General features: G+C 35.8%; 1 long non-coding RNA gene across 1 annotated transcript in view; it reads left to right on the forward strand.

Moving 5' to 3' along the window:
• The first annotated feature begins 1,489 nt into the window (after positions 1-1,489).
• The window catches only part of LOC141513549 (uncharacterized), a 53,154-nt gene continuing 26,843 nt past the window's right edge, over positions 1,490-27,800 (forward strand). The window contains exons 1-2 of the long non-coding RNA XR_012475816.1: positions 1,490-1,555; positions 17,957-18,050. This is a non-coding gene — a long non-coding RNA (uncharacterized LOC141513549). The remainder of the gene's footprint in view (positions 1,556-17,956; positions 18,051-27,800) is intronic.

The raw sequence follows: 27,800 nt of genomic DNA on the forward strand, positions 1-27,800 counted from the left end.
CTTTCTCCTTTCCATTATTCATCTGCTGCTCTGCCTGGTTTCAATTCTACAGAAGAAGAGACCTCCTTGTTCTACAGGAAGGTTGTCCCTTCAACTTTCCCTCTACTCCCTATCCCCCTTCAGTATGTTGTCTTCCATTTTAGGCTTTAAGCTTTCTGTTTTAGAGACTATCTTTCTTTTTATTAATTGCAGTTCCAGAGCTTGAGTGCTTGGCAAGTAGTAGGTGCATATGAAATGTAAATTGGATTGGATTAAATGAAGAGGTATGAACTGGATGACCTCTAAGTCATTCTCAATCTCTACTCTTATGTTTACATCAGCAAAGGATAGTTTCTCTACCAAAGTTAATTTAAAATAATTATAAAATAAAATAACTATTGTTAACAACAGTGGGCTTTATAATGAATAAGGTGCAGACTTTACAATAATACAGCGATTTATTTGTTCTAATAACAATAATTGTTCTGATATTGCAGATGAGAGAATCGAGGCTTACAGTGATAAAATGACTTCTCCATGCCTTACAGCTTTTCCATGTTATATCTAGAACTTTTAAGTGAGGTCAGAAGATCCAATGGTGACTTATTCTACATAGAAAATATAATTCATTCTCTGATTTTGCTTCCATTGTACATAACAGTAAGAATACAGATTCTAAAGCTTACTCCGAGATGTTTGGGGCTGCTGCATCAGGTCATGCAGAAACTCCCCAGTTTCTAGGTCTAGAATCACAAAGTTTCTTCTCAGAAGAAACATTCTTAGGCTGAGAAATGCCTCTAATCAGATCATCCCAATTTTAGGACTATAGCTATCCAAGGCTAACTGCCTCTAGCATTGAAAAGAGTTATATAAATATGATAATGCTTATATTAATAATAATAGCTTATATTTTTATAGCACATTATGGGAATGTTGTGCAAATAACAGGCAGTTAAGAGTAGAGAAAGAGTCCTACATTTATTGCCAAAGGACCTTAGTTCCAATCCTGTCTTAACTGTGTGATCTTGAGTTTAGTGAGATGGTTTCTGGATCTGAGTTTCCTTATCTTGAAAATAAAGAATTTGGATTAAATAACACTTAAAGTTCCTCTCAGCTCTAAATCTCCGAATCTGTGAAGGTTAGGAAAGTATTTTCCCTACAACAACCCTTCAGGGAAGGAAATGTAATTATGTTTATCCCTATTTTATAGATGAGGAAATTGAAACTCAAAAGTTTGACTTTTACCCAGGTCATATAACTAGTAAATCCATACATCCTATACAACTGCCTTCTCTCTATTGTGCTCTGACACTCTCCTTTATTTAGACTTGTGTTATTTGATGGTCTGCTTTGTTTACTATTCCTGGGTTGTGGTCATGGTTCCACGAATGTTTAGTTTGAGGGAGGTCATGGAGTTTATTCACTTATTGTCAAGAGTTGGCATTCTGGAATCTAGAACATTTATTTTCTCTTTATTGGATTCCAATCAACTCTAGGAGTATCTTGGTCAGGTCTGAGTACCATATTTTATTAAGGATACAACCAAGATGGAATAGTCTGGAGAAGGAGTGTGAAGGTACTGAATATTATAGCATGAAAATATGAGTTAAAGAAATCAAAGGTATATACCACTGAGAAGGGAAGGAATTTGAAATCTGTCTTCAAACATTGAAAATCTGCCAAGGGTAAAATACATAGACCTTCTTCTTTGTAGTTGAATAGGGCTGAACTAGGTTCAAAGAGGACAGTTGAAGAAAAGAAAATTTCAAGTCACTATACCCCTCCCCCTCTCCAAGTAGAGTAAACATACCTTATAGTTATAGGCTTCTTTGTTTTTGGTTTTATAGTCCAAAATCCCAGTAGAATCAGTAAATTAAGGTAATAAGCATTTGTTAAGCATTCATTATATTACCAGATGCTATCTGGTACCTAAATAGTAGGGTTGGGGTGGCTAGGTGGTGCAGTAAATAGAGCACTGGCCCTGGAATCAGGAGTACCTGAGTCAAATCTGGCCTCAGACACTTATTAATTGCCTAGCTGTGTAGCCTTGGGCAAGCCATTTAATCCCATTGTCTCGAAAAAACCTAAAAAAAGTGGATGATACTAAATAGTAGGGGTTGCAAAGAAAGGCAAAAACACATCTTGACCTTCAAGGAACTCACCTTTGAATAGAGGGGACAACATGAGGGTAACTGCACATTTAACAGCCTTTATTGTTGTTTTTTGGTCATTTTTAAATCCATTAGATTCTTAATGACCCAATTAAGGTTTTCTTGGTCATGATACTGGAGTAGTTTGCCATTTCCTTCTCCAGCTCATTTTGCTGATGGGGAAACTGAGGAAAACTGGGTTAAATGACTTGTCCAGGGTCATATAGTTAGTAGGAATCTGAAATTGAATTTCAACTCAGGAAGAGGAGTCTTCCTGATTCCAGGTCAGGCCCTTTACTGAAAAGTCAGAGATAAGAAAGAGAACCTTCCATAGGGAATTATCAGAGAAAAACTAGAGTTGGGAAGAATCTCTTATTGGAGTAATAGTGAGAAAGCCACTACTGCAAGACTATAAGGTATATATGGAAGAAAAGGGAAGAATGTGTAAGAAAGCCTAGAAATAGAAGAGGCAGGTTGTGAAGGGCTTTATTGTGAAGTCAAAGAGGAGATTATAAATTTTATCCTAGAAGGAATAGGAAGACATTGGAATTTATGGTATAGATCCATAACGTGATCAAACTTGCAATTTAGGAAAATCATTTGGTAGCTAAGTGGAAGATGGATTATAATGGGGAAAGATTTGGGGCAGGGACATAATAAGAAGACTATTGGAATAATGGGGGCATGATGATGAAAGGTTGTGTGAGGCTGGGGCAGTGTGACTGAATAGGAGCAGATGTATATTAGAGATGTGATCAAAGCAGAAATGAAAAGACATTGCACAAGACTGACTGTATGGTTTGAATAGTTCCTTATACTTAGTAGGCACTTAAAAAGTGAATTAAATTGAAATGAATGGAAAGGAGAATGTCCTAAAGCTGTCCCAGGATGAAATAGATCATTTAAGGAAGTTGTGAGTTCCCTATCAATAGATGTCTTCAAACGTGTCCAACCAGTCTTATAAACAGGATTTTTCATTTAAATTTTCATTGGGCTAGATGGCTTCTGAAGTCTCTTGTAGTTCTGAGATACTATAATCTGTATTTTTTTGTGCAAAAAAGAACTATTGACAGTAGAAGTAAACCAGCAGTGTGGCCACTAAAAGAATTGTAGTTTCCGAAGACCATATCTAATCTGCTACAAATCACTGTAAGCTTAAACTTCTTTGGACAAGGCAGTGGTGTTTGGTAATTAAATAATTGACAGATAAGGCAAAAACACATCTTGACCTTCAAGGAACTCACCTTTAAATGGAGGAGACAACATGTTACAGATGTTGTAACATCAGTTGTCTTCACATATATTTTTCCAATATTGGTTGAGAAAATGGGAAAAATGTGTTTTGGTTTCAGTACATTGTATTTTACTGTTAAGGGAATAATTTATAGCTATTTCTATTCATTTACACTCTTACCCATGACTGCAAGAAGCTGTTGCATGCTCAATGGCCACAACCCTGAAGATACTCTAGAAAGATGAGGAAAACCAAGTTGAGGGGAGTTGATGGGCTTCAAATCCATTTGTAAATCAGGGGGTTTTGATTATAATAACACAGAAGTGAGCAGGTGAAGATTTCTTTTTTTGGAATGGGGAGATGATAAAAACTTGTTCCAATGACCATGAAGACAATTGAAGTAGGTACCATGAAATGCTTAGGGCTTGGCAAGACATTAAAGATACCAAGATCATCAACTACAACCTGGGTTATTGCAAGACATCCAGGTTTTTTTCCCCTGTCACTGGACTTCGATGACTTTGAAAGAAAGAATAAGACTGATGGCTCTGTGAATGTCTGCCTCACTTAAATTCATCTCATGTGCAAGTCAATATATTAACCCATGATGCCTTCTTAGAAAACAAACAACAATTCATTTTCATATATGAGAGTAAGCACTGTTCTTTGTGATTCTTTGTTTGGAATAAAGGATGCATTTCCCTAATTCTATAAATCTGGAAAAGCATAGTAATAAGGCAAAAAGAGGACCAGACCTGGTAATCTCATTTTTGTCTTCATCACCATCGTCATCACTACCAACATAGGTGATATTTATTAGCTCTTTGCAGAAGCATTTTACATCCTAATGATGGCACTTTGAGATCTGTGTTATAATCAAAACCTCTGACTTTGAATTCTGACTCTGATGTTCAGTTATCTGTGTGACTATGGGTAAATCATTAAACCTCTCTGTTCCTCATTTTGTAAAATCATTACAACAATATTTATGGTGCTTTCCTCTAAATCACTGTGAGCAAAGTGAATTACATATTTTATAAATTAGAAATTTCAGCATTTGTGATGTCATTGGTTTGGAAGGTTCCTCCATTAAGGTATATCATAGCTTTTCTAAGCTTCAGGTTTTTAAGGTAATTTTTTTTGAATTCCTATGATCAGAAATAGTTATTACCCATTGGGCAACCTTTGGTGATAAATCATTTTTCTCTTAGCTAGATTGCCCCTCAGTGCTCATTCACAAAGGTACCACTCATCTCTCTTTTGTTTTTATTGTTGTTTACTTTGGTCTGCCTTTATCTCTTTTTTTTTAGAAAATAAAAATTTATTTATTTTTCCAACTACATGCAAAGATAGTTTTCAACATTTTTTTTTATTTAGTTTTTGCAAGGCAATGGGGTTAAGTGGCTTGCCCAAGGCCACACAGCTAGGTAAATATTGTCTGAGGTAGGATTTGAACTCAGGTACTCCTGACTCCAAGGCTAGTGCTCTATTCACTGCACCACCTAGTCGCTCCTGCATTCCACATTTTTCTACCTGCTTCCCTCCTCTTCTTCCTTTCTCCCCTTGACAGTAAGTATCTGATATAGGTTATATATGTATAATCTTATTAAATGTATTTCTACATTAGTCATGTTTTGAAAGAAGAATCAGAAAAAAGGGGCAAACACGAGAGCAAAAAATATCATAAGGGATAAAACAAATTTTTAAAAAATGGAAATAGCAGTCTTTGGTCTGCATTAAGATTTCATAGTTCTTTCTCTGAATGTGGATGGTATTTTCTGTCTTAAGTCACTCTCTTTAAAGTTTCTCCAGTTTAATAGGATTCAATAGTACTTATTCTGATGGTATAGCCTTTGAGAATTCAGATTCATTTCTGGAACTTTATAGATTCAGAGATGAAAAAGATGTCAGTAACCTCATAATCTAAGCTCTTCATTTGGGAAATGATAATAACAAGACCCAAGGAACATAAGCAAGACCTAAGCAAGATCACATGGATAATACATCCAAGAGGAATACAGGAATACAATACAGGAATGTAGGCGGTTTAGAGGGTAGAGTACCATATTGGATCCAGGAAAACCTCAGTTAAAAATGCTGAATAAGATATTAGTTTTATGATCCTGGGTACATCTTTCAATCTCTTTCTACCTCAGTTTTTTCATCTGAAAATGGGGATGATAATCACAGAGTTGTTACAAGAATAAAATTAGTAATATTTGTAAATATTATAAACTTTAGAAATATGTGTGTGTTTGTTATTATAATCAGGACATTTGACTCCAAATCTAGCTTGTTTCATGCAATTTCCAAGTCATAGGGAAGCCATACAAATATAAAAATACATGAATGTTTGCTAACATATATATTATTTTTCCTATTTGTAAAAGATAGGAGCAAAGATGGAAAGACATCTTGTTTTGTGACAGTCTGTGAACTAAAGAAGTTCAGAAGGAGCATGGGTTGCATTAAGCTGAAGTGACTTCTTCATCCCTTGGAGACCTTTAAGCACAGGCTGGAGGTCTTTTTGTCAGAAACTGCAGAAGAAATACTGTTCAGGTACTGGTTGAACTAAATGACCTCTTAGGACCCTTACAGCTCAGATAGTCTGGGTTTCTGTAACCCTCAGATAAGAAGAAATGATGACATAAATTTCTCTAGTGCTTTGAGGTGTTCAAATTGCTTTCCTCAGAGACATTCTCCAAAATAGAACAAGAGTTATTAGCCCAATTTCATGAATGGGAACATTTAGGCTGAGAGACTAAATGACTTGCCCAGTGTCACACTGATAAAGCTACCATCAGAACCCAACCACTTCTGTGATTCCAATTCCAGTATCCTATTTTAGGATACTTCCTTCATTAATGAGCATTATGCTAACAACTATTTATCCTTAAAAAAATTAGCTGCCACAAACAAAATTCAGCTCAATGGGATTATTAGAATTAGGTGGTTCATTGGATAGAATGTATCAAAGAAGACCTGAGCTGAAATCCTGCTTCAGAAAATCTCACTTTATATCAGCTTGTACAAATCTTTTAACCCTTGTATGCCTCAATTTCTTTGTCTGTAAAGTGGGACTAATAATAGCACCTACTTTTGAAAGTATTATGAGGACCAAATGAGAAAATATTTGTAAATAATAAATGCTAGGTATTATGAATTTATTTCAGCATCTTGTTTTACATTTGCACTTCCTCTGAAGCGCCTAACCCAGTCCTCTCTTTCTTCTATAAATATATCTTTGATTACTATTTTCTTTTTTTTAAGAAAGATTTTATTTATTTTGAATTTTACACTTTTCCCCCATTCTTGCTTCCCTTCCCCCCACCCCCACAGAAGGCATTCTGTTAGTCTTTACATTGGTTCCATGTTATATACTGATCTCAGTTAAATGTAATGAGAGAAATCATATTCTTAAGGAAGAAAAATAAAGCATGAGATAGTAAAATTACATAATAAGATAACTATTTTTTCTAATTTGATGGTAATAGTCTTTGGTCTTTGTTCAAAGTTCATAATTCTATTTCTGGATACAGATAGTATTCTCTATTGCAGATAGCCCCAAATTGTCCCTGCTTGTGGTTACTATTTTCTAATTATGGTATTTGGGAAAGCATGTTATCTCAATCATTCAATCAATCAAAAAGCACTTAATAGGCAAATAAATTGGTATTATGTTAGGCACTGGGGAATCTAAGAATAGCACTGCTGTTGCTATTATTACAATTAAGGACAACAATTATAATGTTATCCTTTATATTAATCATTTTATAATAGTTATCAATTATAATTTGCAAAGAAAATTCTTATTTAATTTTTACAATAACCCTGTGAGGTAGCTGTAATTATTATTCCCATTTTAGAGCTGAGGAAACTGAAACTGAGAGAAGTTAAGTTACTTGCTCAGGGTCCCACACTGAGTATTTAAGTCAGAATTTAAACACATTTTAATTACTTTTAATCTGAGTTTCTACACACTAGGTCACTTTGTTAACTCAGCAACAAAGTTTGAACATTCCCTGTCCTAATTTTACTGAGGGGAGACAATTTATATGTATGTTTGCCTATCTATATATGCAAATGTATATAGTATGTGTTTGTATATATATATATTTATATGTATATATATATATATATACATTCACAAATGTAGATAGAATAAATGCAACATAGTTTAGAAAGGAGAACATTCTCTTCCTTATTTTATTAAGGGGGAAACTATGTGCATATTATATTTATATATGTATATACATGCATGTATTTATATGGGTATATGTGTGTACATAAATAAATATGTATATATGCATACACATATATACAGGAGAAATACAAAGTAGTTTAGGAGGGAAGAGCATTAATCTTTGAAGGGATTAGAAGACCCAGAAGTGAGTCTTGAGCTGACATTTGAAGGACTTTTAGTTGAAGTGAAGAACATGAGCTGAATCTTGAAGGAGATCCTAAAAGGCAAAGGTTTTTGCAAGAATGAATTCTAGGGATGTGGGATGATCACTGGAGGAAGAAGATAGAGTTGTGTGTGGTAAACTGCAAGAAGACCAATTGGGATTAGAGAGGTAGCTGGTTACTCATCAGGAAGATAAATTCAAATCTCAGACACTTAGTAACTCTGGGATCCTATGCAAGTCACTTATTCTTTCTGACCCAGTTTCCCCAACTGTAAAATGAGGATTATAATAGCATCTGTATCATCAGATTGTTATGGAGATAAGGGAGATAGTATTTGTAAAAAAATGCTTAATCTAGTTTCTGACACAAAGTATTTAAGCCATGTGCGATGATGTTGAAAAGTTGGTTGGGACTGGGTAGATGAAGGGCTTTACAATTAAATAGAAGTGTTTATTCATGATCCTAGAGGTTATAAGGAGCCACAGTAGCTTATTGAATAAAGGAGTGTGATGGTCAGACTTATGCTTAAAGAAAAAAAATTAGGCAGCTTTGTAAATGATGAATTAAAAAGGAGTGAGATTTGAGGCAAGGAAACCAATTTAACTATTCTTGCAATAATATAAACTCAATGAAAGCCTGTACTAAGGTGAGAAAAAGGATAAATATGAGGGATTTTGTGGCACTAGAAACATTAGGCTATAGGGTAAGGGAGAGTGAGGAATGGGGCATAATGACAAGGTTGTGAGCCAGTGGAGACTGAAAGGCTGGTGGTGTTATTGATAGAAGTAGGTTTAGAATTCAGGAGAGGAGTAAATTAGAGGAAAAATAAATATTGATTTCTATTTTGGACATGTTGAATATGATATATCTAAGGCATACAATTCAAAATAACCACTGGAGAATATGTGGTGTGAGAAATGGAGCATTATAGAGTAACTGGGGTGGATATATGGATCTGTGAGTGCTTAGTATTGAGATGATAAATTCATGAGCTCTGATGAAGACATCAAATGAAAGACTATTGGGAAAAGAGGGCTCAGGATAGAGACTTTGGGAATACCCCACATTTAAGCACATGATAAGTCAGCAAAAGAGATAAAAGAGAGGTAACATAGGTAAAAGAAGGTCAAGAGAAAAGTATAATGAAAAACCCATAGAAAGGTGAGTATACAGGAAGAGAGGTAGTGTACCAGGCATCTATTGTCTGAGGACGGACCTCCTTGAGTCTGACCAGGGTGCCATTCACAACAACTCTCAAGGTCCTTCTTCTAAATTAAGACTTGTGAACTTTATCAAGGAAGGAAATGCTTACACTGATAATTATAGATCCTTTAAGAAAAATAAGAATATAAAGGACTATTTTAGGTGTTTAAGTGTTTTTTTTTTATTTTTCTTTAAGGCAATGGGATTAAGTGACTTGCCCAAGGTCACAAAATTAGGTAATTATTAAGTGTCTGAAGTCAGATTTGAATTTATATCCTCCTGACTCCAGGACCAAAGCTCTATCTACTGCACCACTAACTTGCCTCTCTAACTTTTTTTTTTTTAAAAAGAATCAATAAGATACCAATTAAAGCAAGAATCCATTATTTCTTCTTTTACAGCTGAGGTTAATGTAACTCTTGCTCCTGAAAGTTCTCTGCCATTCAAAACTTCAGAAATGAATGTTGTCCACATGATAACAGTTTATCCCCCCCCCCCCGCCCCAGTAACATATTCCTGTTGGTTGGGTCTATATTATTCTGAAACATACAATCATACAATGATTTATTATGAATTTTTGTGCAAGTAGGTACCAAATGAGGTACTACTAGATGAAGCAAAAACAAAGCAAATATAACAACAAAATAAATTAAACAAGCAAAAATCAAATGCAAGCAAAAAGCAGTTCCTATCCTCATAGAGTTTCAAATCTACTGAGTTGCAGAGTGAGATAGAAAGATCTCCTTATCCTCCATAGCCTTATCTATTAACCTCTCTGAATTGAAAGCCACACACATGTAAAGACAGATATCCACAATAGATTTCTGACCCATTGCTATATATCCTGACATTGTTTCTAGTACCAAGAGGATCTGAAAGATTCTTTTCACTTACCTCCCAACCATAAATGTTGAGCTTCTTAATACACTATTATCCCTTCAGCTATCAATAACTTGAGATTACTTGTGCCCATGTATGACTTAGCTTCAGCAACTGTAATATACTAGTTGAGCTAAGGAATAGAAAATATATAAGAAAAATGCCTCTTTCCTCTCTCAGTCTCTTCCTCCCTAACCTCCTTTCCTTCTTTCCTCTTGTCTGCTCTCAATCTCTTCCTTCTTTCTCTCTATCTCTTCTCTGTTCTTCCTCTCCCCCAAGCCTTTTTCCTCTATTTCACCCTCTTCTTCCCTATTTTCCACTTCTCCTCCCCCCTAACTTTTCTTTTCCCCCATCTGTCTCTGTCTGTGTCTGTCTGTGTCTGTCTCTGTCTCTGTCTCTGTCTCTCTTTCTCTGTCTGTCTCTCTGCTCTCTGTCTGTCTCTTTCTCTCTTTCCTTTTTCTTCCTGATCCCATCTTGTAAGTCACATTAGATCTTCGACATCTTCAACTCTTCATTCTCTTGCTCACACATGCAATTAATTATTTGCCAAATCTTAAAGCTTTTAGAGCCACAACATATCTCACATATCCCCTCCTTCTACACAAGTGGCCACCTTTCTAGTTTGAAGGCTCATCACCACCTTCCTGTACTGTTTTCTTCTGGGTTTTCATATCAGGTCTAATTACGTCTCTGATGCTCAGGAAGGTTCAGTGAGTCCCTATTTTTTCTTAGAGAAAATATAAATACCTGTTCATCATTTAAAGACCTTCATAACCTGACTTCAACCCATCTTTCTAAATTCTCCTCATGGAATCTACATTCCAGCCAGTTGGCCTACTTGCTCCCAATGAATTTCATCTCTCACCTCCATGCCTTCAGGAGATCCTCCATTGGATCCTCTCCTGTTTCTTTTGGAATCTTCATCTTCTTTCATGACTCCTCTTAACTGCAGTTGCTACAAAAGGTTTTTCCCAAATGACCAAAGGTTATTGCTTAACCCCCAATTTTGTTATTACGTTTATTCTATTTCTGTTTCATATTTACTTATCTGTGTAGAAATCCTCTCACATAAAATATAAGCTATGTTTCAATTTTGATTTTTTTGCACTCCAACAACTAGCAATAGTTTCATGTATAGTGTGATACTTAATAAAGGATTGAATTGAACTGAACAAATATCCAGAATTCTTCTTACTCTTTTCACTATAACCGGAATATCCTCAACTTCTCTTGCTTTCCTAACTAATCTTAGAAAAACCTTCCTCACCACATTCCCCCTCCAATATCCCACCCCCCCACTCTTGGATCTGGTGGCATTGACCTCTGCTCCTTTCCCAGTTCCATTCCCAGCTCCAGGCATTTTCATTGGCTGTCTCCTATGCCTGGAATGTTCTTCCTCACCTCTGTCTCTTAACTACCCTGATTACCTTCAAGTAACAATTAAAGTCCCACATTCCACAAGAAGTCTTCCCCAAGCTTTCTTAATTCCATTGCTTTCTCTTTGTTAATTATTTCCTGTCTATATTATATATAATATATTTGATATAAGATATGATAAATAATTGTTATCTTGTCTTTAGCTTGCTTTATTTATAGGTGGCAAATTAGATAGCACTTGAGTTCGTATCAGGCTACAGGCACTTACTAGCTGTGCGACCCAGGTCAAATCACTTAACCTGTTTACTTTAGTTTACTCTTTTATTAAATAACCTGGAGAAGGAAAGGGCAGACCCCTTCAGTATCTTTGCCAAGAAAACCCCAAATTGTGTCCCTAGGTATCAGATATAATTGAAAATGACTGAAGAACAATACTGTCTCCCCCATTAGATTGTAAGATCCTTGAGGGCAAGGATTGTCTATTGCCTCTCCTTGTATTGCCGATATTTAGTAGACTGCCTGGCACATAGTAGATTCTTAATAACCGTTTATTGATTGATTAAAACCATGATTCCCTATTCCCTATTCTCCCATTTCAGATTTCACATTGTTTGTCATATCTTTCCAATTCATTTGTTATAGATGATTATATATTATATTTATTTGAGAATGTGTTGGATCACACAACTTGTCTGTAAGTTTCATGAGTCCATCAAGTGACCATATCTATCTCCTATCAACTTTTCAGAGCTGTTGTGAACAAAATATTTGTGACCACTATAAACCCTGTGATGATTATTGTCACTAGTACTTTTGATATATTAACTTTTAATTTCCTTCAGCATAGAGACTAGCATTCTTTATGTAATATGTAATTTATAAAAATTGCTAAATTAAACTTGATCATTTTGATATTTACCCATAGTTAACCTGTTAAGGTAACTTTAAAGTAACCCTGAATGTAATCCTCATAACACAAAGCCACACACACACACATGCACATGCACATATAAAATGTTTAGTAACTGACATACTTTTAAGTTTAATCTACATTATTAGCATTTTATTTTTTTACTTCTTAAAAACAGATAATCAACAAAACAAAAATCAAGCCCTAATTTCTAGCTTTTACTGATTTCCAACGTGTAAATGCTCAAAATGAAAATTTAACAACTTGGTCTCCTGAATTCCTGCTCTAAGGAATTTTGTCATCTCTCCAACTGCAATTTAGGAGTAACTAATAGTTTCATTATAAAATGTTCATCAAGTGTTTGTAGGTCATTCACATTAAAAACAATCTGAAAATATACTTTGTTGAACTATCTCAATGCTGCCCCTGCATATCTCATGATTCAGGAGGGTTTGCATATTAGGCTGTTCAAGCTGATGGCCAGAATATAGCTGAAGTGCAGGCTCTGAGAATGCATGCTTGTACTTTGTCCCCTACATCAGCTTCCTTAGGGGAGCTGTGCATTTTCCTTGCCATAATGAAGCCCATAAATAAGAAAAATGATGTGACTGCGTATGGATAGGTACCTGTATTACAGTAACTTTTCATCAGAATTAGAGTAGTTAGAGACTACTATATTTTAGCAGTGGCTGAGAACATGGCTACAGCAAGGAGCCAGCTGTCAGGACTTCTATTAGAGATGCCATTTTTCAGGGGTTTATAACTCTGCAGGAGAGATTCACTTAGGGCAAAAACTTGGTTTACAAGGTCTACACTTAGAAAGCAATTTAAAAAGAAAAAAATAAAATAAAAGAGTTGAACAGAGTGTATAGGGAGCAACATCCAAGGTCCCAACCTAGAGGGGAATTATTATGGACTCCTGTACTTCTTCCCCTATCCACTCTGGTACTTCAATTGGGAAGGCAAGGAGGTCTAGGGATAGAAAGGCAGCAGCTACTGCCAATAGCCTTGCTGAGGGTATATAGAAGTCTCTCTTACACATCAGGGCTTCTTACAATCAGTTCATAAAAGCAAAAGGCTCTTTTTTTTGCTGATATTTAACGTTAGTCCATTAAACAGTTTTTGAAGTTAGTAGTCTTGAACAAATGATAAAGAATTCTTCTACCTCTTGTTTTAAAAAAAATCTCATTTGTAGGGATGAGATTACAGAAGTGGTGTATGGTAGTTCACAGAACAAAGTGTCAAAACAAGGAATCCCATGATAGTGTAGAAACAAATTTGATTTTGGGAGAGGGGACAGCTTAGCCTCAGACAACATTATTCTCTCTGCTAGAAGGGTTGAGGAAGGAGTAGGTGGAGAATAGGAAAGGGACATCACAATGATGGGCAGTGCACCTTATAGGGGCACTAGCTCGTGGAGGACCATAAGATGTGGTGGCAGGAATCTATCTGGAAGAAGTGATGGAATAAAAGAGACCCAGGGACTTCTTTCTTGGTGGAACAATGCTAACTTAAGGAGTAAGCTGTTTTTCCCATGTGTTGAGAGTTTTGTTTCCTTATGTTTTGTATCCCCAGGGGAAGCTAGGGCAATTGGAACAAGCAGGGAGGGGAAAGAGGTTCATCTGTTTGCCCCATCATACAATTCTTTAATGGTCCCAAGATCTTCAGGACAGTAAAGATAGGAATATTTATTAGCTTTATTTTTTTTTTATTTTATTTATTTAAGGCAATGGGGTTAAGTGACTTGCCCAAAGTCATACAGCTTGGTAATTGTTAAGTGTTTGAGGTTAGATTTGAACTCAGGTCATCTGACTCTAGGGTCATTGCTTTATCCATTGTACCAACTAGCTGCCCCAAGATAGGAATATTTAAGCAGGAATGAATCTGTATGGCAAAATCAGCAACATCTGCTCTTTTTAAAGTACATGTGTTGATCAGGTTATAGGTTGTAATTTCTGAAAGATTATGCTTTACTTGATAGATCTAGTGGTCTAATCTCATTCTCCTTTTTTTTTTTTGACTTGTCTCCAGGATTGGACATTGTCATCCACCTGATGTTCTTGGCTTCTCTACTCTTTTCTACCCCAATCTGTCTGGCCACTATATTTTTCTGCTTACTCTTTGGTTCATCATCTCTCTTTAGCTTCTTAAGTGTAGATGATAATTAAAGTTTTATCCTTTTCCACTCCCCTCTCTTATTTTCCCTCCCCTCCCCTCCTTCTCCTCTCTTCTATTCTTTTCCTGCATAACCATCTATTCCCCAAATAGTGACCTCCACATTGATGTCCCTAACTCTATACTGATTGATATATACCTATAATTTTGCCTCCTGGACTCTAGTCACATACATTCCTCTTTTTGCTGGACACTTCTACCTGGATCTCCTATAAACATTACCAATTAACCTTGTCCAGGGCTAAATTCATTATCTTACTTTCTAAATGTCTTCGCTTCTCCTGAGGGCACCTAAATTCCATCTCTCCTGGATTTGCAACATTGGAGGCCTTTTTTACTGTTATCTTTCACTTATCCTCTAGGCCTTATCACGTACAAAATCTTGCTAATATAAGAGGTGGTAGAACTAGATAACTTATGGGCTTCCTATCAACTGTAAGATTTTATGATTTTATGAATGAATAAATGAGTACATGAAGTAATGAATGTAAACTAAAACTGTAGTCTTCTATATTATGAGGGATACTCTATATTATTGTTTATGCCAGTTTCCATACATTGCCACACTCAATATATTAAACTTTAAAAAATATTATATATACATATACTTAATATATTAAATGCTATTAATACAATATACATTATTTAAGATCATTAAAGCTAGAAGGACATCTCAGGATGTTTAAATTATTCTCTTCCTTCTACAGATAAGAAAACTGAGGCTAAGAGAACAGAAGTGATTTACTCAGGGTAATAATAAAGATTTAGAAACAGAGACAAAGCAAAAAGAAATATTAATGACTCACATAGTCACCCTCTGAAGTAGAGAGTGCCAGTTTTATTAACTCTATTTTATATATGAAGCAACCAAGGTGAAGAAAGCTTAAATGACTCTGTCCCAGATCATACAGCTAGTGAGTTTCAGATTACATCCAGGTCCCCTCCCTACCAGGAAAGTATTCATTCTGTTATTTCATATCACAGCAGATAGACAATGTGTAGAGCATGGACCATGAAACCTAGAGATGGAAAGTGGATTGATTATTCATGGTTCTACACTTTGGGAGAAAATCTAAGACTCAACTTCTAGGCCAATTCTTTCCCAAAGATGGGAGTTCATATAGATTTATCAAATGAATCATATTCATGAATTAAGTATGACCAGTGCTTAGATGTTTTCATTAAATGAATTAAGCAATCCTATACATTTTAAATAGGTGTGACAAAAAGTACTTTGGGATTAGCTGGACAAATTTGATTATTCCCTCAGCTTTCTCTATAAAATAACAATCCAATTCTGATCCCAGACAACTTAGAGGAGGGCACAGTTCCAACCAAGTTCCTCAAAGGAAATTTGGGAGAGAAAAGAATTTTTGTCTCCTGCATATCCTGACCAGAACATGATCTTGTAGACTTAGGAAGGTCGAGGCATTTGACCTTCTCCTCAGGATGGGCACTGGGATTTCTGCTTCAGGAGCTACAGATAGATTAGATGCTTTGAAGAAAGCAACTTCAGGACTCCACAAGGAGAGCAGCAGAAAACTGCAATATTCCTTAGGGAAAGATTTTTAGAAATCCAGCCAAAGTACTTCCAGGAGCTGAGTTGCTCCCTTTGACACATGTCCTTTATATTTGTGCCTATTCCCACCCCCCTGGATTTTCTATATGTACTTAAGGGAAAGGGTGTACCAGACTTGGAGGGTTTTTTTTTGAGGGGGAGAAATATTTCATTTCAAACTTCTACTATGCTCATTTAGTTTCTAAAAGTTGATTGTCTACCTAGTTAGTTGATTTCAAGTGATAATCATGGGAAAAAGTAAACCAGTGATAGGAAGTGAATTAAAATAATTCCCCATCCATTCGGGGTTAACCCTTTTACATGGAGGGTATCAAGTAGATGGCCAAACTCTGGGAAGCAATTTAGCTTTGTGCAAGTGTTGGGTAATAGCTTCAGAACCTATATATTGTGAAACAGCATTAATAATAACTTTAACATTGCTTTAACTAGAACAACCAGCACCTGGGATTTATGGCAAGCCTTTCCCCACAGAACAACTTAGTCACCTGCTGAGAAGCAGTGCTTCAAAGGAAGCTGCAAAAGAACCATTCTCCCAAGTTTATAGTTACAAAAAGCTCATGGTTTTAGAGCTCTTCATGATTTATAAAGCACTTTCCTTATGACAACCCTGTGAGATAGGAAGGGTCAATATGATTATTCCTATTTCACCAAGAGTGAACTCTCACCTCAAAGTGGTGAAGAGTGTTGTTCACAGCTAAGTAGCTATTAAGTTTCAATGCTCAGATTTATATTTGGGAGTTTTTGATACCAAATTCATTACTTTAGTGACCCTCTTCTGGATGCTTACAACTTGTCAAAGTCTTTCGTAAAATATAGTGCCCCAAAATAATACAATATGCCAGATGTGGTATGATGAGGAAGAGTATAGTAGAACTATCATCTCCATCATTTCTGGACATTCTTTTCTCCTTAAATGCAGTCCAATGATGCATTCATTTTGTTTTTGTTTTTGGCTTCCATGTTGTAGTGTTGATTTGGCATCAAACTTCCATTCCTTTAAAATACTAATATTTGGTCATAGGAACATTTCTTGTCCACACCTCTTACATCTTACACTTGCAGTTTTTCCTCTCAAATATTAGATTTTATTTTTATCTATTCAATTTCAGTTTATTAAATTCACCCCATCCTGCTAGTCTATTGAGATAGCTTTGTAAGTTGATTCTATCCTTCATTGTGTTAACTATATCTTCTAGTATTTGTTTTATTTTAATTATCAGAAAATCTGATAAGTCTGGTCCCATGTATTTATTTCAATTCACTGGTGAAAATTTTAAATGACACAAGGTCAAGAGTAAGTCCTCAGAATACAATATAACAGACTCTCCAGTTTGCATTTACCCATTCATTTCATTCAATCAGGTCTGAATTTACTTAACTATAATATCATCTAACCAAGGGAACGTTATAGCTAGTTTATACTGGCTCTCAAGAGCTAATAGTTAAATTTTCAATATGAAGATTTATACCTCCGAAACTCTAAATATTACAAATCAGCTTGATTTATTGTTTTTGTGGATTGCCTAGATAAAAGAAAGTGTTGGTGAAAATGTTGATAATATAGATTATACTTAAAGGTGTACCTTGGGGAATAGCCCCTGTTCCACAAAGCTGATTATTAAATATTTAGCAGCATATCAATGTAATACATATCTTTCTATTTTTGTTCACAAGAATAGCATAAAATGATGAGGTCTTTTGGGAATATTTTCTTAATTTCACACCACTATTTTAATAATATTATTTCACTACTTTCTTCTATCACAAAAGATCTATAACTAAATAAAGTGATTATTCTCATTTCCAGGGCAGATTGTGACCAAATCACAATTTATTTTATATTAATATTCTCTCTCTTCCCTCTCACATTCTTTCTCTCTCTCACTCTCTCCTCTCTCTCTCTCACATACACACACACACAAGAATATTTTCCATGTATATTAAAAATATTTCATTGGTGCAAGAGGTGGGCTGCCCCAACTTACTTTTGCTATTTGACTCATTTTTGAACCAAATTATGGGTTCATTGAATTAATTATATCCTTGAAACCACTTGTACACAGGTCAACATTTGAAATTGGACACAGCTTCCTTTCATCAACTGTGGAGTCTCTGAAAAATGTGAAAGATACTGAGGATATAGAATCAACAAGACTTGTGAGATAAACAGAAAATTATTAATGGTTATGGTGGGCGGGAGAGTGAGGTAGAGGTGAGCTACAGTGATTTTTTACTGTGCTGTAATAGGATGCTAATGGTACTTTGTGTCTCTCAAAGTTTTAGTAAGGGTTCTTTTGAGATTAAAAAAAAACCTAACGAGCCTTGAGCTTTGGACCATATTTGTCAGGGAGATTGCTCTCAGACAACACAAGGTTAATATATGACACTTCATATGTTTATAACATTGGACTGTTTACAAAACACTTTCAGCATCCCTGTGAAATAGATGGTTCAAGCATCATTATCTTGATTTTATAGATGACAAAACTGAGAATCAGTGAGTTTAAGTGAATTGCTCAAATCTGCATCACTTAAAAGTGGAAGATCTGAGACTAGAACACAATTTTCTCCCTATAATTTAAATCACTTTCCACAACACTGCAGTTTCTACATCCCCTACTCCTTTGTATCCATCAGGAATCAACTTTTCCCTTGAAATAACACAATCACTGACTATTAGAATCAGAAGAGAACACAATGGCCATTTAGTTTAAACCACTCTGAAAATAACCCCCCAGTGTGATATTTCTGAAAAGTTGTCATCCCATATCTGATTGAAAACTTCCATGGAGAGAAGCCCATTAACTTCAGAGACAGTTCATTCAATTAAGCAATTAATAAACATTTATTGAATACCTATTGTATACTGTGTGAAATGCTAGGGATTCAAAAAGAGGCGAAAGATACTCTCTAACTGAAGACTTTACTCTGGGATTGTTAGGAAATTTATTTCTTACATCAAGCCTAAATTTTCATTTTTGCAAATTCCACCCATCTCTAGATTTAGTCCTTTGGAGTCAAACAAATCAGGTCTAATCCTTCTATATGACAGTCCTGGAAATACATGAAGATAGATTTCATGTATCAATTAGTAAACCAACAGCCACTTATTTAGCATTAACTATATTTGAAGGTACCATTTTAGGCACTTGGGAGAAAAAAATGATCAGTTCTCTATTCTGAAAAACTTTAAAAGCCAAACAGAAATGCTTATATTTGATACTGAAGACATAGGGAGTCAGTGGAATTTATTGATTAAAGAAATAATATAATCATGTCTGGATGAAAAAAAAAATCACTTTGGCATCCATTGAGTTTTTTACCTAGTTGAGATAGATTGGAATAGAAGAGAGATGAGGCAGGGAGACCACTCACAAGACACTATGAGAAGCATTTCATACTTTAGTATTCCAGGTTAAAAGAAGTTGTTTGTCAAAATTCAAGAGTTCTTAACTTACTGTTTAATTTAGCCTTTGCCTGTCTCAGTTTCATGATATTGAAAATGGGGATAAATATGAATCTCTACATCCCTGTGTTGTTATGAGAATCAAATGAGATAATATTTGCAGAATGCTTTGCAAGACTTAAAGTATTTCTAAATAATTACAGTTTTGCAACTTTACAAATATTATTGCACTTAATTCTCACAATAATTTAGGGAGTTGGATATAATTATTAGTTTTGTAGATGAGGAAACTGAGGCCGAAAGAGGTAAAACGATTTGTCCAGAGCTATACAACTAGTAATTTTTTGAGATCAGATTTGAATTTAGGTGTTCCTGATTTCAGGTCTAGTATGCTAACTAATGAACTACCCTAGCTACTGTGGGAATGCCATATTATTGATATTATTATTATTATTATAATGTTTCATAGATTTCCTTGGCAATCTGGTAAAACCTATGTATCTCTTCTCAGAATAATATTTCTAAATGAATAAAAATTCAAAGAATTATGAAGAAAATGTGAAATAGAAATTCAATTATCCAAAAAAGATATATTTTAAAGATCACATATTCCAAGTTAAGAAAATTGAATGGCATAATAGAAAGAGTACTGATATTGGATTCAAAGGACATTCATTCAAATATAAACTGTGTGACCCTAGGCAAGTAATTTTATCACTCTATCACATTTTTCATCTATGAAATTGTTTTCCTTGACTCACAATCTTCTGTGAGGAAAGAACTGTGTAGATCTTAGCTCGTGATAGAAATTGAGTTGGTATTATTAATATAGAATCTCAGAGTTCAAAGTGAATTTGTAAGTCATATAGATCTGCAAACCAAATCCAGATGTGTGATTATCCTCTTCCTCCAACATTTCTGAGAAGGGACACCCAGTCTTTGTTCAAAATCTCTAGAAATGGGCAATTATCTGTCTCCTGAGCAAGGCTTTCTTTTTTGGAAAGCTCTAATTGTTAAGAAATGTTTTTCTTACATCAACTTTAAATCATTCTCCCAGTTCTTGTCCTCTGGGACCGTAGTAGAACGAGACTAATCCCTCATTGTTTCTTATGTTCAAGAAATAAAAGAAAATGCAGAACGAAAGGGCTGAAATGAGTTTTATTTTCCTATTTCTGTGACTCATGAATGGGATAATGTTATCAGCTGAGATGATAACACCTTTAAAAGGCTTGGAATTTATTTGGTTCACAAAATCTATGAGAAGATTGACAGCATCTTAAACAGTGGCAGTCAGGGAGGCACTGGAGGTCCTATTGACAGCAGTGATTTTGTGAGTAATGAAGGAGGTTATATGATTAAGTTTCCTGAAGCATATAGTGCCCACCATGTACTCTTACTGTGTATTGCCACCCTTCTGCGTGGTGGAATGGCTCCACTGCTTCTCAGACCAGGATCAATAGGATTAGGGGATTTATACTGAAAGCTGGCCTGTGGCTCCTTGTTAAGCAGGTAGGGTGCTTGCAAGCTCTCCTTGCTGGCTTTTTTGCACCAGTCCCTGTATTAATCACATAAAAAGCCATCCCTTGCTTCTATTTTTTGACAGTTATTTTTTCTTACTCACACCTTTTTAAGCTCAGTTTTGGAATTTATAAAAAGCTAGGATGGATGAATAAGCTCTTGCTTGGGGCAGTATCCCAGGTGGATATTTCCAGGGGACAGGTTTTGAGGGGTTGGGAAAATTACTGTTTAGCTATTTCAGTAGAACAGAGGAGAGATGGTCTGCATTTATACTTAAACAAAACTAAGGTCAGTCTCTCTTCTATCTAGAGACCACACAGCCTAGAAATGAGTCTAGGCCTTCATCACTTCAGTTACTTCATTTATAAAACTTAGGAGGTCTCTCTTCATTTTTGAAATTTCTAGATTCTAGTTCTTATGATGTTCTGTTTTCTAAAACTAAATAACATTCTAGGTTTCTTCCAGAGCTACCAACCTCTGTTTTGAGATTAACTAGCTAGTTAGCTAATTAGAGCATCAGTTAACTTATGAGTCAGACACTAGTCTAAGAGCTGAAAATTCAAATAAGAGTATGCTAGTCTGTCTCTGACCATGGAGCTAGCAAAGGGTAGCAAAAGTGGTGGTATGACTGGAGAAGAGTGCTATGGAAGTCAGGGACAGAGCAAGACAAAATCAATGTTGACCTATCAAAATTGACCTGGGAGATTCCAGGGACAACTTTCATCTGGAGTTAGAGAGGAGATGAGAGTCTGAATTTTCTATCTTATAATATTGCTCATTCTAAGGTGTAGCAGAAAGGTCTACCACTCATCTCTGCAATTACTTCTGTATATGTGCTCAACATGGAGATATATTTGACTCATACCCCCCCCATCTAGTGCATTCTCTCTTTCTCTCTCTCTTTCTTTCTCTCTCTTTTTGCAAGGCAATGGGGTTAAGTGATTTGCCCAGGATCACACAGCTAGGTAATTATTAAGTGTCTGAGGCTGGATTTTACCTCTGGGCCTCCTGATTTCAGGGTTGGTACTCTATCCACTGCATCACCCAGCTGCTTCAAAAGCATTCTCTGCTAAGAGAACATGCAGGAACTGTAATTCAAATAGCAAAATAATTATTTGGGACAGAATATCAAAATGAAAGACTGCGGAAGTGAAGCAACAAAATCATTCTACTGCCCTAATTTCATGGTATAATTGCCCACAGACTTGCACACTGCTTTGGAAGAATGTGCTATAAACTTGAAAACCAAGTTTCTTTCATATCTCTTACACACATGTCTTATTTTGAGACTGATATACTTCTTGCTGTCTAAGTCTATGTGGCTAAGTTTCAATTCTTTTGGAATGATCCAGGGCTTCCACAATCTCTCAGCTCCAATGTATACTTATTTCTATCTGAGAAGACAGAATAAAATAAGGGCAAAAGCTTGCAGCTCTATTGTTCTATCCTTTGCCATAGGTGCCATATACTAAAATTATGTTTCTGCTGGTACTCTCCATCCTTCCCTTTGGCTGTTTTCAGACTTCTTACCTGCCATCCATTAAGGATCTGTCCTGCTCCTCCTTCCTTCTTCTGCTGCAGCCTTTGGCAAGTATTCTTAATTCTAAAGTAAATCCACCTCAGCCAGGTGCCTTGGGCTAATCAACACATCTTCACCTCTGTCCATAAATATTTCCACAGTCTCTATCTAGCTGGTGTACAAAATTGGCTCTTCAGGCAATCTCAGATTTTGATTACTGGACTCTTTTATCAGAAGGTCCTATGTCTTTCACTCTTAGGAAAGTTAGGGATCCCTAACTTATTCACCTTTTTTCCATCTTGGGGGTCATAACAGAATGTTTCCCCTCTATTCCCATCCTGGTCAAGACCTCCTTCTGATTCTTTCTGAAGTTGGAAATAAACATTTGTACGCATTTCAAAATGCCCTTTCAACTTTGATAATTTCCCTAGTCTCTAGTTTGATCTTTTGAATAACCCTGTAGTTCTGTTAAGCCTTCCATTAACAATTAGAAACAGGGAGTAAATTGAGAGTTTCTTTGGCTATCCCTGCCTTCATGGCAAGGTTTCCCTGTCCCCCCCTTTGTTTCTGCACTCTATTATCTGTTCTAAGTTTTTTGAGTGCGAGCATTCTATCTTTGAAAATCCTTTCAATGTCTGAAATTCTAAATTCTATGTTCTTACAGTTACAAAATGTTTTGTTCCCATCTCACTTTCTGTTTTATATTAATATTCTCAGGTCCTTTCAAACTCTAATATTCTAGGTTCTAGGTTCTTACCTGCTCTGTTCCAGCTGTCCCTTTAAATCTAGCTATATATTCTAAAGTCTCCCACAATTCCACCATTCTATCAGGTGTTGATTCAATTAGAGACAAAAATTGGTGATTGGAAAAAAATGGGACAACTAGATGTTTTCTGGATCTCAGATTGTATTATCTAATAAGACTGGGTCACGAGATCTCTCCTTATTCTATACTTAAATCCCATGGCTTCATCTCTGTCACATCAACTGCTTCTCTTACATCCAAGGAACCACCTAGAACTAATTGTCCCTATAAAGAAGTATGTCATTATCTAAGCAGATTAAGCTTAGTTTAGCTTAGTTTTAGTAGTAAAGCCCAACAGAGATACTGAGAAGTTGTAGATGCCACTTCAATGCTGTAGGTTCAGTGGTTGGTGAGCCTATGAGATCTGAAAATACTAAATGATTCATAATTGCAATGAGCAGTATCTGAGAAAGCCCATGAAAACAAATAGTAGATTTGAGAAGTGCAATGAGAGGCTGTGTGGAGTAGTGGAAAGATCGGTGGTCTTAAAATCAGAAGATCTAAGATGTAACCTGATCATTTTACTAAAACTGGTCTCTTTAAAGCAAGCAACAAACTCTCTTAATTATCTATTTCAATGCTGAATTTTTTTTCCCTTTCATCTCATTGCTTGAATATTTTTTTTTTTGCCAAATTTGGACCAAAATATGAATTTCACTGGGGATCAATTATAGTTGCAGTTTATGTTAGTTTCTTCCTAACTATCCTGTAAAATAAACCTAAAACAACTAAATAACAAAGAAAACTGCAGAAAACATGTATTTTTTCAACATAGCATTCTCCTGCACCAGAAGAGTTACCAAGCCAATGACTCCTCCTCAATACTCATTTTAAATGACCTCTTTGCAGTCTTTGGCATTGTTGATCACTGTATCTTCCTTGATTTTCTCTCCTTTAAAGATTTTTACAACACCACTCTTTCTAAAATATATACCTACTGTAACTGTTTAGGCCAGAAGCAATATTAATTCTTCTTCCCCTTGACAATAGTTCAGCTATATAAAGGCTACTATAATTTCCCCTTCTCTCCCCAAATCTTTTCCTCTCCTCTTCACTGAAATGGAATTTTCTGGTCAATAAATTAGAGATAATCATACTTTACCTACATTACAGGATTACGAAGATTAAAACGAGACCATTTATGTAAATTTCTTAGCAATTAGAGATGACCATAGGAATACGAAGTAGATACTGTTATTATTGTGGAGTGTCATCTCAAAGTTGCTACTATTCAGGCTTAAAAAATAGACAACACAGTCCTTTTATAAAGGAAGTTAACAAGCATTTATTAAGAGCCTTCTATGTGCCACTGTGATAGGCACTGTAGATATAAATAAAAGACAATGACAGTCCCAGTCTTGTATTGACATTCTAATGAGGGATAAAACATACAAACAGTTACATACAGGAATTTATATAATTTGGAGAAATTCACAAGGAAAAAGAATTAACATTAAAGGGATATAGGAAAGGCTTCTCAAGGAAGGTGGGACTGGAGCTGAGAATTAAAGGAAACCAGGGGGAAAAATGTGAAAAGCAATGTGTTGTGGTGCCAGAATCTTAAAACTAGAAGGTATCTTAAAATCACCTAGTCTAACCAATAGCTGAATAGTAATATCCTCAGTAACATCCCCGACATGTCATTTGGGTTCTGTTTGAAGGCTCACAATGATTAATTCTTCCAGAAGCCCATTCAATTTCAGAATATCCCAATTGTCAGGAAGTCTTGTTCCTGCTGAGCTGAAATTTGCCTTCTTCCACCCTTAACTCAGGTGTATGTAAAAACAACAACAAAAGTATACTATCCACCTGTGATTGCCTGCTGGGTATTTTCCATGTTGTGAGTGAAAGCTTCAGAAGTAAGTGGAGGCAGGTGGATTGTCACTTCAGGGGTAACAGATGAGACTGCATGGCGGTGAAATCCTCTTGTGGGACTGAGGGTGGTATATATACCTACTCCTTCCGTATGATAGTCCTTCAAATATTGAAATATGGTGACATTTTCCATAACATCCTCTCTTCTACAGACAAAATGGTTTCTTCACCCAATTCTTATGTGCAATGAGTCAGTGTAGTGTAGAGAAATGGAAAGTGCTAGAGATGTGGTATCAGAGAACCTTGGTTCATTTCCAGGATGTGTCACTGATTACCCATGTATGACCCTGGGCAAGACCTTACACTCTTGGGAAAATATTTTGCAAATAAAAATGTAAATCAAATCAATCCTGCCAAGACTTCTATGATACACCAATTATATGTCCAAAACAAATCCTATAAGTCCTTACCTAATCAAGGGGAGCAAAATGTTTCAAACAAGTCCCATCCTCTTTGCTTTCTAGATTCTTTATTCAGAGAGATAAAAGGAATTCTGAGGAGGAAAAGTAGGAGGGTACAGGGTCAAGTCCACATATGTATAATTCAATCTGCATAGCCCAAGTTTGATTATTAGATTTCCAAGTTCCTAGTCTGCTTCTCCCCTCTGTCAGACTTCCTCCCTGTCTGCCTGTCCATTCTGCTGTCCACAAAAAGCATGGTCTAACTGTTCCACATCACTTCCACATGATCTATCCCCTAGCCTGGAGTTATAAGGACCTAGAACAAATAAAGCAGCATGCCAAATCTAATACTTACATAAGTATCATCAACTATAAACAAGGTGTGTAACCACTTCTATGCCCAATAAGGACTGAACATCTTCCCTTGATTATCTAACCATAATCTCCTTGGGTCTTTTCTGGTCAGGCTAGACCACTGTGGTTAAGGAAGATTCACTCCAATTGTACCAAATGGTTTACCTTTACAAAGCATATTTACCCTTCCATAAGTTGAAATGACTGGGACTAGTGGTCTTCCAAGATATTTTACAGCTCTAACCCTGTGATTCTCTGAGTCCTAGTAGGAAAGTACAACAAACACATTGTAGATAGAGAACATTATGGATTGGGGTGAAAAGGATACACAATCTCCTTTTCTGGACAGCTGGGGTGCATCTCTCTCTCTCTCTCTATTTCTTTTTAAATCAAATTCAATTAAGTCTCATCTTTGATGGATAATTTCTTTCTTTTCAGAGTTCCAAACACCAATGGAGACAGGTATTTTACAGAAGGAATGAAATCATTGCTCTCTCCTTCATTTTGTGTAGTACCTATTAATAATCTTGCCAACTTCTGGAGCTAGGATTGATTTACTTACTTTCTCCACAATGTAGTCTCATCTGCTGCCCCTGAAGTGACAATCCACCTGCCTTCACTTACTTTTGAAGCTCACTGGGCCTACTCACAACTTGAAAAATGCCCAGCAGGCAATCACAGGTGGATAGGATACTTTCGTTGTTGTTTTTAAACACATACACCTGAATTAAATATTCTTTAAATTTGGCTGTAGGCTCAGAAGACAAATAATTTTGAATTCATATAACCCTTCATTGAACACACACACACACACACACACACACACACACACACACACACACACACACACACACACACACACACCCAAGTAACCCAATTCAAGTACTAATAAGTTGTGACTTTCTGTGAGAAGGGATGAGTTATGGGTGGGGGTAGTAAAAGGAATAAAAAAGGAGAGATGAAGAAGCAGAGGAGAGAGGAAAGGAGAAAGGAGAGGAGAGAAAAAAAGAAAGAATTTAGGTAAATATTAGAAATATACACACAAGAAATTAGAAAGTAGATTTAGAGTAAAATAGAGAAAAAAACAGGAATTTCTGAACTTCTTGGATGAATTTGTTGTATCTGAACCCCCCCACCCCCCACAAAACAAAACAAGCTATCTGTAATAAGGGTTTTGCAGTTTCACATATAATTTTCCTTTTTTTTTCTTTTTATAGAGAGATGCCCATTGGATGTTGTTTGTCAAGTTAAGAATAATAAAAAGAAAAAATGGCTCACAAATAGTCACTGGAAATAAAAGCTCACTCATATGACTTTGACCAATAAAGAGAAATGGAGGCAGACAAATCAATTAAGGAACAAAGTTGTGTATTTATTGCTGAACAGATTTAATGAATCTAGAAAGTAAATTTTCTTTATTGCCATAATACATCAGTATTTAAAACTCATACCAAAATACATAATAGCCTGTTTTTTGTTTTATATTGCTTTAATGAAGCAGTGCTTCCCACTTCTCTGATCATTCTATAATGATCAAATTAGCATGCAAGTACTTTCTGACTTTTCTATTATCAGGTCATATTCTCAAGTCTGTCTTGAGGCAGCATTGGGTTTAGAAAGCAACTAAATCTGGTGGAAATGGAATTATGCTTGAATTTAGAAAACCTGGGTCTAAATCCCTATTACGACCCTAGGCAAAGCCTCAGTTTCCTCATCTTTAAAATGAGGTTAGTGGTAGCTGCATTTCCTGCATCATATTGAGCAGAGTTAAGTGGCTTATAGTGCTATTAAAAAAGGAAGTTATCACTGAAAATAGAGATATGCTTCTATTCCAGTTTGTCTCACAAAATACCTAAGCAATTCCTGTCCCCAATTTGCTAACTTGTTTCCTTAAGGGAGCCACCAATACAATTTTGCTTTCCTAGCACCAAAATTCCTTCTATGATTCTTGGGAACTCTGTGAACCAAAGTAAACAGAACTTTTTCTCCCCAGACTCAGGATAATAATAATGATAATATTTTTTATTTC

This window comes from Macrotis lagotis, chromosome 1 (genome assembly GCF_037893015.1).
Source record: "Macrotis lagotis isolate mMagLag1 chromosome 1, bilby.v1.9.chrom.fasta, whole genome shotgun sequence".
NCBI lineage: Eukaryota > Metazoa > Chordata > Mammalia > Peramelemorphia > Peramelidae > Macrotis > Macrotis lagotis.